Here is a 9,854-nt window from a genome sequence, read left to right as displayed (position 1 = left end):
TCAATGTTCAGGCCATATGGGCATCATTGTAGAAGTGAAGAATTTATAGTAGAAAGACTTTGGAGAAATGACTGTTTGGGTGTAATGGACATTTCTGTGGTTAGATGAACACAACATAATCTGCACGTAATTCGAGTCCTGGATCCTAGACATTGTTATGCTTCAGCTTTCTCTTTGGAATGCTGGGAATGAATGCTGGCACCTACCACATAGGCTTAGGGTGATGATTAAAGGAAATGACATGAGTAACATATCCAGCACGGTGCCTGGCCTATAGTCCTGCCCAGTAAATGTCAATGACAATGATAGTGACAAGGAAAGTTTATGTAAAGAGTTGTTATCTATGCCAGGGTGGTATTTCTAGTCCAGTTATTAGGGTCAGGTGAGTGCATTTCCCTCAGCTAGCAAATGAAATGTTTTCTAAGTTAAAAATTGATTTTTGCCTACTCTTTCTCAAAAAATGTGTATCTTAAAATTATTATAAAACATACCAAAAAGTATACAAATCACGACTATCAGATCAAGGATTCTAAAGTAAAGTATAATTCGTACTCAGGAGAAAACATTTAAAGAAGAAATAGCACCAATATCACACAACCTCCTCAAAGAACAGAAAAAGAAGGAGAATGCTGTCTGACTCATCCCAGGTGGTCAACAGAATGTCGCCAATAAAGCCTGGCTCAGGTATCTTAAGAAAGAAAACCACAGACCAATCTCCACCAGGAACATCCTAAACGCAGCACTCACATTCCCTGTCCAGTGAGTTCCTGAAGAACCCACCCTTGACGATGAAGTTGGGTCTTCTCCAGGAAGGTAAGTTGGCCCACCATTGGAAAATCAGTGTGATTCATCACATCAGCAGGACCACAAATAGAAATACTGTGATAATCTCAATATATGTCTATTTCTTCAACAAAAGTTTTAATGAAAATTTTCAAAAACACAAAAAACTCAGGAGAAGAGCACAATGAATTCCCATTTAACAATGATTAAGATACTGGGTTCTTTTAAATTTCATTTTTCTTTGTGGATATATTTTTAAAGTAAATCCCAGACTCTTAAAATTCTCTTCTTTCCTCTATTCTGTTTCTTTCCTTCTTCACACCCTCCCCTCCCAAGGTCTCAAACATCTGTTACAATTCAGTTAAGATATTGTTCTTCATTGAGTGTATATTCATGATTTAATGCTCATGTACTGTGTGTGCTGGCCCCTGAGCTAGGCTCGTTAGCAGAAAGAGAGATCCCCAAATTGGAAAGACTACCAAATGTGTGGGTCCTTGCCTGATGATTGAGAAAGAATTCTCAGCAGAGGCAGAGGGACAAAGTGAAAGGTTCCTTTATTGGTCACAAGAGGGAAAGGGAGAGAAATTGCTCAAGTGGGGAGCCATCAGCCAAGATGGCGGATCGAGACAGCTGCAGCTCCGGATTGGGCCATGTAGGGCTTTATCCGGGAAGCTTCTGCCATCATATCCTCATTCTGGGAGTGCTGGAGCCAATCTCCTTTTTTTTTCCTGCCCTATTATGGCTTTGTTGGCTGTTGTGATGGCACTGGTCAACTGTCATGGTGCTGGTTGGTGTGTCATTCATTCAACATGCTAATGCATTACATTGAGTGTTCAATGAAGCTTAAGGTCTACTAGAAGTTGAATTCTCCACCATCTTGGGCAATATTGGTTCCAGCTAGTTCTTGTTTCTTCTCTTTACAGCTTTCTCCTGAGACTTAGATAAAGGTCATTGGTTTTTAATTGAGGGAGGGGCAAGGGTATGATCTTGGGGGCAACAGCCTTGTTAACATGAGGAGATGGTGAACTCAAGTCCCCCAAAGACCATCTCCCTAGATTCCACCCTGTCATGAAGGCTTCAAAAGGAAAGAGGGGAGTAATCTCAGTTAATCATTGAGATAGGGCATCGGGGTCATCACCACCCTCCACTGTGTGCAAGCTTGTTGTGTAGGCTTGTGAACTCCTTGTGAATTTTCCCTAGATGCTATCTTGTTCACATAGTTTGTTCATGAGATTACTGAAGGGGAGGCCAGGGAAGACTTCTGATCATCATGCAGTCAGCCCTTTCCTGCTGGTGACAGTTACAGTATCTGTAAAAGGACTCAGGAATGTGCATCAGACAGTGAGTCTGTGACTCTATTGTCTGTATCATCAACTGCTTGGGCTTGCTATTTCATGACTCCGGGAGGCCTGGAAGACTTCTGCTTTTCTATAAACAATAGGCAGGGGTTGGCGGGGGGCGCAGGGTTCTGCTCGGTCTCAGGCTGGGGACACAACAGTTAGTACGACCCACAGGCTCTCATTGTCCATTAGGTTGGGAGCCCCTGCTCCATTCTCCCATAAGTTTCCATGCCTCTAGCAGTAATAACACAGTTGCACAGCATTTTCTTTATGTGTGTTGGTCCCAGTGGACTATCTGAAAGTAGAGGCTGCTACACCTTTTCTGTCTGCATACCTGGGCCTAGTGCAGATTTGGCAGGAGAGTACTCATAAATGCTTTTAGAAGAATAAAGGATGTTTATTTGAGGGGACAAAAAGGCTGAAGGAAGCTGTTTGTTTCTGTTTGGTTTGGTTTTTAGTGGAGTTTAGTGGAGCTCTGAGCAAGATTTTAAGGCAAAGGCTAGAGGTTAGTGAAGGTGAGAGGTTCAGGGTGGTAGAAAGAGGCCAGTAGCATCAGTGATGTTACACCCTGAATTATAATCTGTTAAAGGGGTGAGGTCTGGAGTACAGAGCTCTGGAAGTTGTTAAGGGGGTTGAAGGGGGCTCTCTGGCATCCTAATTTCTCCCTGCTCCCACTTGTCCTTATAGCAGTCATGTGTTATTATTAAGTGTGTCATTCCACACAAAAGCCCCTTCATGTTCAAAGTCTCATTTTATCCTTGCCAATGCCACTGAGGGTACTTGAGTCTAACTACCCAAGTGTCTTGCCCATGTCTCACAATTATTAAGTGGCAGGGCCAGAATGTCCACCCATGTCTCTCCAAAATTCACTCTCAGACACTGAGATATACCTGGATTGCAAGGGAGAAATCTAACACAATCTGCCTAGAGACAAAAAAAACGAGGCATGGGAGACAGATATCTTATCTGGACTAATGCTCAACACGGCCCACCCTTCCCCCACTCCAATCTTTCATTTCCAATAGTGAAATGCCAAGATGATGGAGAGCAATCTTAGGAAAAGTTTACCAAGAATAAGGAAGTGAAATGATACTCTTCAGTGAAGGTCACTGCAGGAAGTCAAGATGCAACTCTATGATGATAGAATGGGTGGTTTTGTAGTACAGGAAGGAATCTGGGAGTTAGTCATTCCTCACCCAAGACACTGGTGTTTTTACATGAGTCAATGGAATGCTGAAGGCATAAGGAGAATAATTATTCAAAGTAAATAAATAGTAAATGGCATCCTGGTACTTAAACCAGGCAGTGTGAAAGCATGATCAGAGTCAATAAAATCTTGAAGACTTTGTTTGTCAACCTTAGATAAAAGACGGAAAATGTATGATTAGAAACAGAAATAAAAATTGCAGAGCAGGCAGTGAACCAAGGCAGGTAGAAAAGTTACAATGATGTAGGGAGAGTCTATATCTCTATTTCTAACCAGATCTCTATAAGTATATCTTTATATCTATATCTGCATCTCTATCCAGGCAGCCGTCTACTTATCTGTCATCTATCTATCTACCTGAGTAGAGAGAGAAGGATGAAAGGAACTGGTACCCCCAACTGAAAGTGGTACATTATGTCTGAGTAGTGGAATTATGTGGGAATTCCATTCCCTTCTTAAATTATATTTTTCATGAAAGTTTTTACACTGAAGATCCATTTATTATTTTAGTAATTGGGACAAAGACTTAAAGGTAGAAGTTCGTTTAAATCAGAGTGCCTCCTATTAGATTATTAGTGGAAAGTAGAATGCTTTTCATTAGCCAACTTCTGGAAGGCTAACCTTAAAAATTCATTAAATGTCCTTGGTACATTATAAGAAATAAGAAACTTGCTATAATGATCTACAGATAGGAGTCATCCGATGCAAGTGTTTTCTGTAGTTGGATGAGAAGTGAAAGGCACCAGTTTAATTTACCCTTAAAACTTTGATACTGAAGGCTCTAGCTCAGTGCTAGAAAAGTCAAAAGATGATATAATTCAATCTTGATTATTCGTCAGGCAGATACTCCATTCTTACCCTTTGTTCTTTTTTTTTTTCATCATTTTTTTCTCTTTTTCACATTTTTGATCCTTTCTTAATATCCATGGACTACATTTGCGAAACCAAGACACTAGTGTCAGGAAGCCAGTAGATGGAGATGTTGAGCTGCGTCTGTTGATGTCAGCCAGGCTGTCCTTCCTTGACAAATACAGTGGTTCCCACTTCAGTGGGGTTGAGAGCAACCTGGAGAATTAGTTTAAAATGGAGATTCCCAGTGCCCACCCACAGAATTAATTCTATAGGCCTTGGATAGTGCTAAGGAATATGGATTTCAGCATGCCCTCTGTCCTATGATCCTGATGCAGGCTGGCCCACGAACCACACCTTGAGAAACTCTGATGTAACTGGCAATTGTCCCCTGGGCGGGCATATATGGAAACGCTAAGAGAAAGAGCATGAATCAAGAAGGGAACCGAGTAAAACCAAGTCCTGGGGAGCTCTGCCATATAATTTCCCACTGGAGGAGGCAAACCTACTGAAGATACTGAGAAGTGACCAGAAGGACAAGAGGTAACAGAAGAATGTGTAGTTGTGGGAGCCAAAAGAAGATAGAAGGAGGGGAAAGAAAACCAAGGGAGTAGTCCACAGTATTGAATGCTGCTGTGAATTGAGTGAGATGAAGACCAGAGAATATTCATTTGATTTAGCCACATGTAGGCATTTGGTGACTTTCGGGTGAGGGCCATTTTAAGAGATGTGAGGGCCCACATTGGCTTACAGTATGTTAGAGAACACCTGGGAGGTGAGAAAATTGAGGTAACAAGCATAGACAAGTCTTGGTAGACCTTGGACTGCTAGGAGGAGGAGGAGGACGGGGGAGGTAGATTGGTTGGGTGTAGGGCCCAGGGACATTCATTTGAGTTGAAGGAGATTTGAGTATGTGAAAATGTTCATGGGACGGGTGGAAAAGAGAAAGAGAGGCCCAAGACAGAGGACGGAGAGAAATTAAGGATGAAATATTGGATGAGGTTCCTGGAAGACAGGAGGCCATGGGACCTAGAACACAGGGGCAGGGCCCTCTCTCCTCTGTGGGACAGGTTTGATAGCAGAAGTCTCTAGGGTTTCTGTCTGAATTGTTTGCTCAGAAAAATTAGGTTGAGTGAGTGGCTAAGCATGCGGAGGATTTGTGAAGGGAGGGAGAAGGATTAAATGTGGAGCAGAGTGGAAGAGGTTGAAAATGGCAAGTGGAGAGAGTGGGTTGACCACACAGAAATGGGATAACTTGGGGACAATTTGAGGGCCTAGTTGAGGCTGTAAATCGTCAATCCACTGTGGTACATGTTGACCATATTAGGCACTTCTCTGCACTGTGGCAGGAGCCAGCAAAGGAAGAGAGAGCTGCGTTTTCAGAGAAATTGGATTTTACCCAACAAATGCAGCAAAAGCCCAGGAAGTTATAGAGAAGGGGCTGACTGAGATGCTAGACTTTTACTCATGAGAAGACAGGAGGGGCCCTTCGATAGAGGAAAAGGAAAAAGGGCAGTGGAGTGGAACTTCTGATGAGGCTGGCAAATGGTTACAGTGGGGACAACCAGTCTAAAAGCGAGCTGGAAGGATAGGAGGTCGTGGTTCAAGTGCAGGATATCTGAAGGAAGGGTTTGGAAGATGGAGCCACTTCCAAGCATAGCCCTAGAAGTTGATGGACTTTGAATGGAGTAATGCAGGAGCAGTTTTTAAAAGACGACATTAAAGGAACTGAGATACCAGGGAATATGGGCAGGAGCTGGGGTGAGAAAATGTTCCAAAGTGTTCAGTGAATGTACACAGGTCACCAACAGGTAGATGGGAAGGCTGCTTCAGAGGTCTTCCTAGAAGATGAACGTGGCAAATTATGCCTTTGGTTCTTTTAAAGATAATTGTAAAAATATCAGTTAGCTATGTACAGTTGTGTCCCTGTCAAATCTTCTGAAGGTTGCTGATTTGTTTTGATGAGTGCAGTTATGTATGGAGAAGCAACAGCAGCAAGAGAAGGTCATGTTGTTTGTGCATGTAAAGGCTAGACAGACCAGAAAGGGAAGATTCCAGGCAATGGGAAGGATGGAAACTGGAGGAGAGGAGATGTGTAGTGGGGAGTGAGCAAGTAAGAGAGACAGTGGGGGAGAGCAGGCAACCACCACAAGGCTCTCCTTTGGGGACTTGGGGGAGAAACAGAGCTCTGCTTACAGGGGAGGTCTAGGAGGTTTTGCTTGGTGGCTTAAAATAAAAATAGTCTTTTAGCTATTTTTTTTTTCAGGGCTTGGCAGGGATGAGTCATCATGTCTGCTCTGAGTGTCGCCGTCACATCACCTGGGGTTGCTCAACTTGAGGGTAGAGAGGATTCCCATTCAAGACGTCTCGCTCACATGGCTGGCAAGCTGAGGCTGGTTATTGCCTGCAATCTCAGCTGGGGCTGTGGGATGGGAGCATCTGATTCTATCCCTGGGTTTCTCCATGGGCTACTTGGGCTTCCTCAAAGCATGGTACGTAGGTTGCAAGAACGAGCGTCCCAGAAAACCAGGGTGAGATTTCGTGACACTTTTATGACCTAGTCTCAGAAGACACAAATTGCCGCTTATGCTATACTGTCTTGGTCAAGGCAGTTTGAGGCCGCCTAAGTTCACAGAAGGGTATGTGGGTTCCACTCCTTGATGGAAGCAGAGCCAGAGTCACACTATGAGAAGAGCATGTGGGAGAGGAGATGGTGCTGTGGCCAGCTTTAGAAAATGCAATCTCCCACAAGCAGTTAAGTGGTCAACAATAATAACGGTATAACTTTTTGAATAACATAATTGAAAAGGTGGAACTAATTAGTACATATTAAAAACTACAGCATGATACTAGAAAATACACATTCTAAGGGATACAAAAAGCATTTACAAAAATTGAACATGTATTAGGTCACAAAGAAAACATCACTAAGTTCAACAAAATAGAGATGTTACAAACCACATGCTCTGATCATAGCACAGTATAACCAGAAATTATAAAAACTAAAAGATCCCTTCTCCGAAGACATTGAAAAATCTTCCATTAAAGAAATACCAGGTCAAACTGGAGATACGTGCAGAATTTATACAAATTATAGGAAGACTACTACATTTCAGAATAAATGAGCTATATTTAAAGCATTGGTCAGAGTAAATGCAGTCTTGAATACTCACATGTATGAAAGTGAAAGAATAAAAATAAATGAATGTAATTTTCAATTCAAGAGCTCAGTATGAAACACCAAATTAAGACAAAAGAAAGCACAAAGAAGGAAACAACACTAATATATAAAAGTAGACGTTAATGAGGGAGAAAAAAACCTAGATCAAGTGAATAAGTCAAAATTCTCTTTAAAAATGAATGAAAGCACTAGGCAATTTAATCAAGGGAAAAACATACATATGTATGGTACAATGGAAATAACAATACAGAAGAAATTTTGCAAATCAAAGGGTTTACTTTACATGTGTCTACTGAGATGAATCTGAAAAACTAAATGAAACACATAATTTTTTGAAAAAACACAATTTGCTGTAATTGACCCCAATGGGAACAAAGAGCTTCTTGAAGAGATAATGTCTAAGAAGAAAGAGAATTATGAAGAATTTAACCTACATGAGATCACTAGGCACAGGTAGTTTCATAGAGAATTTCTTCAAAATTTTAGGACCATACAGTCCCAACACTATGTGAGTTGATTTAGAGCAAAGAAAATGAAGGAAAACGTTGGATTTATGCTGACAATGTCAGCGGCATAAATTACAATTATTGTTCAGTGCCCCTTAACAAACACTAATGTAGAAGCCCCAAAATAAAATACTACCAAACAGACTCCAAAATCACGAGAGGAAAATGCACCAGGTTCCAAGCAAGGTTTATTCTGGGACTGCAAGGTGCAACACTAAGAAATCTTTTAATTTAGCATTTTAATAGGCCTAAGGGAAAAATTATGTAATTATTTGCAGAGATGCTGAACAAATCTTTGACAAAATCAGACAAAATTATAATAAAATGGAATCATACATAATTGGGAAAACCTGAGGCATTCCAACCACAGTCAAGAACAGTCTAAAAATGCCCAAAATGTCCATTACCACTTAATACTGTCCTGGAGGTTTTAAGCTATGCAATGAATGAGATGATCGAAATAGAGACTAACAAATGGAGAAGAAGGAAAATTATCTCTAGTCCCAGGTGACATGATAATATACCAAAAGAACCCTAGGGAATTGGGGGTAAAACTAACTGAAACACTAAAAGATTCTACAACGATGTAGGGTATAAAATGAAGATGCAGAAATCAAAAGTCGCCACATGCACACACACAAAAATGAGTTAGAAGATACAATGAAAGGCAAAACAAACTTCATTTATAAGAGCAGCAAAAAAGGAAAACATATTCAGGAATAAAATGAAGGCTTATCCAAAATCTACATTTTAAAATGCTGTAAAATGCTTCTTAAAGACACAAAAGTAGAGTTGGACTAGTGGGAAGAAATGCCTTGTTCCTTGTTAGGCCTTTCCAATCATCCTCCATGTGTTAGTTCTTGCAAAGCTCACTTATAGATTTAATGCAATCTCAATACGAATATCAAAAGTTCTCCCTACTTCACAATGACACCTGCACCCCAATGTTCATAGCAGCACTATTTACAATAGCCAAGACGTGGAAACAGCCTAAATGTCCATCAACAGATGACTGATAAAGAAGATGTGGTATATTTATACAATGGAATACTATTCAGCCATTAAAAAGAATAAAATAATGTCATTTGCAGCAACATGGATGGACCTAGAGAATGTCATTCTAAGTGAAGTAAGCCAGAAAGAGAAAGAAAAAATCATATGAGATCGCTCATATGTGGAATCTAAAAAACAAACAAACAAACAAACAAAAAACCCAAAGCATAAATACGAAACAGAAATAGACTCACAGACATAAAATACAAACTTGTGGTTGTCAAAGGGGTGGAGGGTGGGAAGGGATAGACGGGATTTCAATATTGCAGAATAGATAAACAAGATTATACTGTATAGCAGAGGGAAATATACACAAGATCTTATGGTAGCTCACAGAGAAAAAATGTGACAATGAATATATATATCTTCATGTATAACTGAAAAAGTGTGCTTTACATTGGAATTTGACACAACATTGTAAAATGATTATAAATCAATAAAAAAAGTTACAAAAAAAAGGTTCTCTTTTGCCCTGCCGGACATATCAAGATGATACAATACCTATGGAAAAATGCAAGTATAGGTACAAAAATGATGAAAATAAAGAGCTTCGAGGGAGAACTGCCCAACAAGATATTACAGTATGTGCCAAAGCCTCTATAATTAAGACAGTGTGGTGTTTGAATATGAGTAGACAGACGAACCAATGGAAACAAACAGCAAGTCCAGACTAGATCCAATAACATATGGAAATCTAGGGTATGATAACAGTGGTATTCTGAATCAGTGTAGTGTGGGCAAACACGGACGTTTTACTAAATGAACCGATCGTGAGGAAATTAACACTTTCTAACTTAAGTTTAACATTAACACTATTCAGTTAACGAAGATGTGAAGAGCAAATTTCCCCATAGAGGACATAATACAATTGGATCTCTATCTGATAACAACCAAAAAACAAATCAGTTCTACATGAACAAAGATGTTAAAATGCA

Source organism: Vicugna pacos, unplaced genomic scaffold (genome assembly GCF_048564905.1).
Source record: "Vicugna pacos unplaced genomic scaffold, VicPac4 scaffold_204, whole genome shotgun sequence".
In the NCBI taxonomy this organism is placed as follows: domain Eukaryota; kingdom Metazoa; phylum Chordata; class Mammalia; order Artiodactyla; family Camelidae; genus Vicugna; species Vicugna pacos.
Note: the sequence above shows the minus strand (reverse complement) of the source record.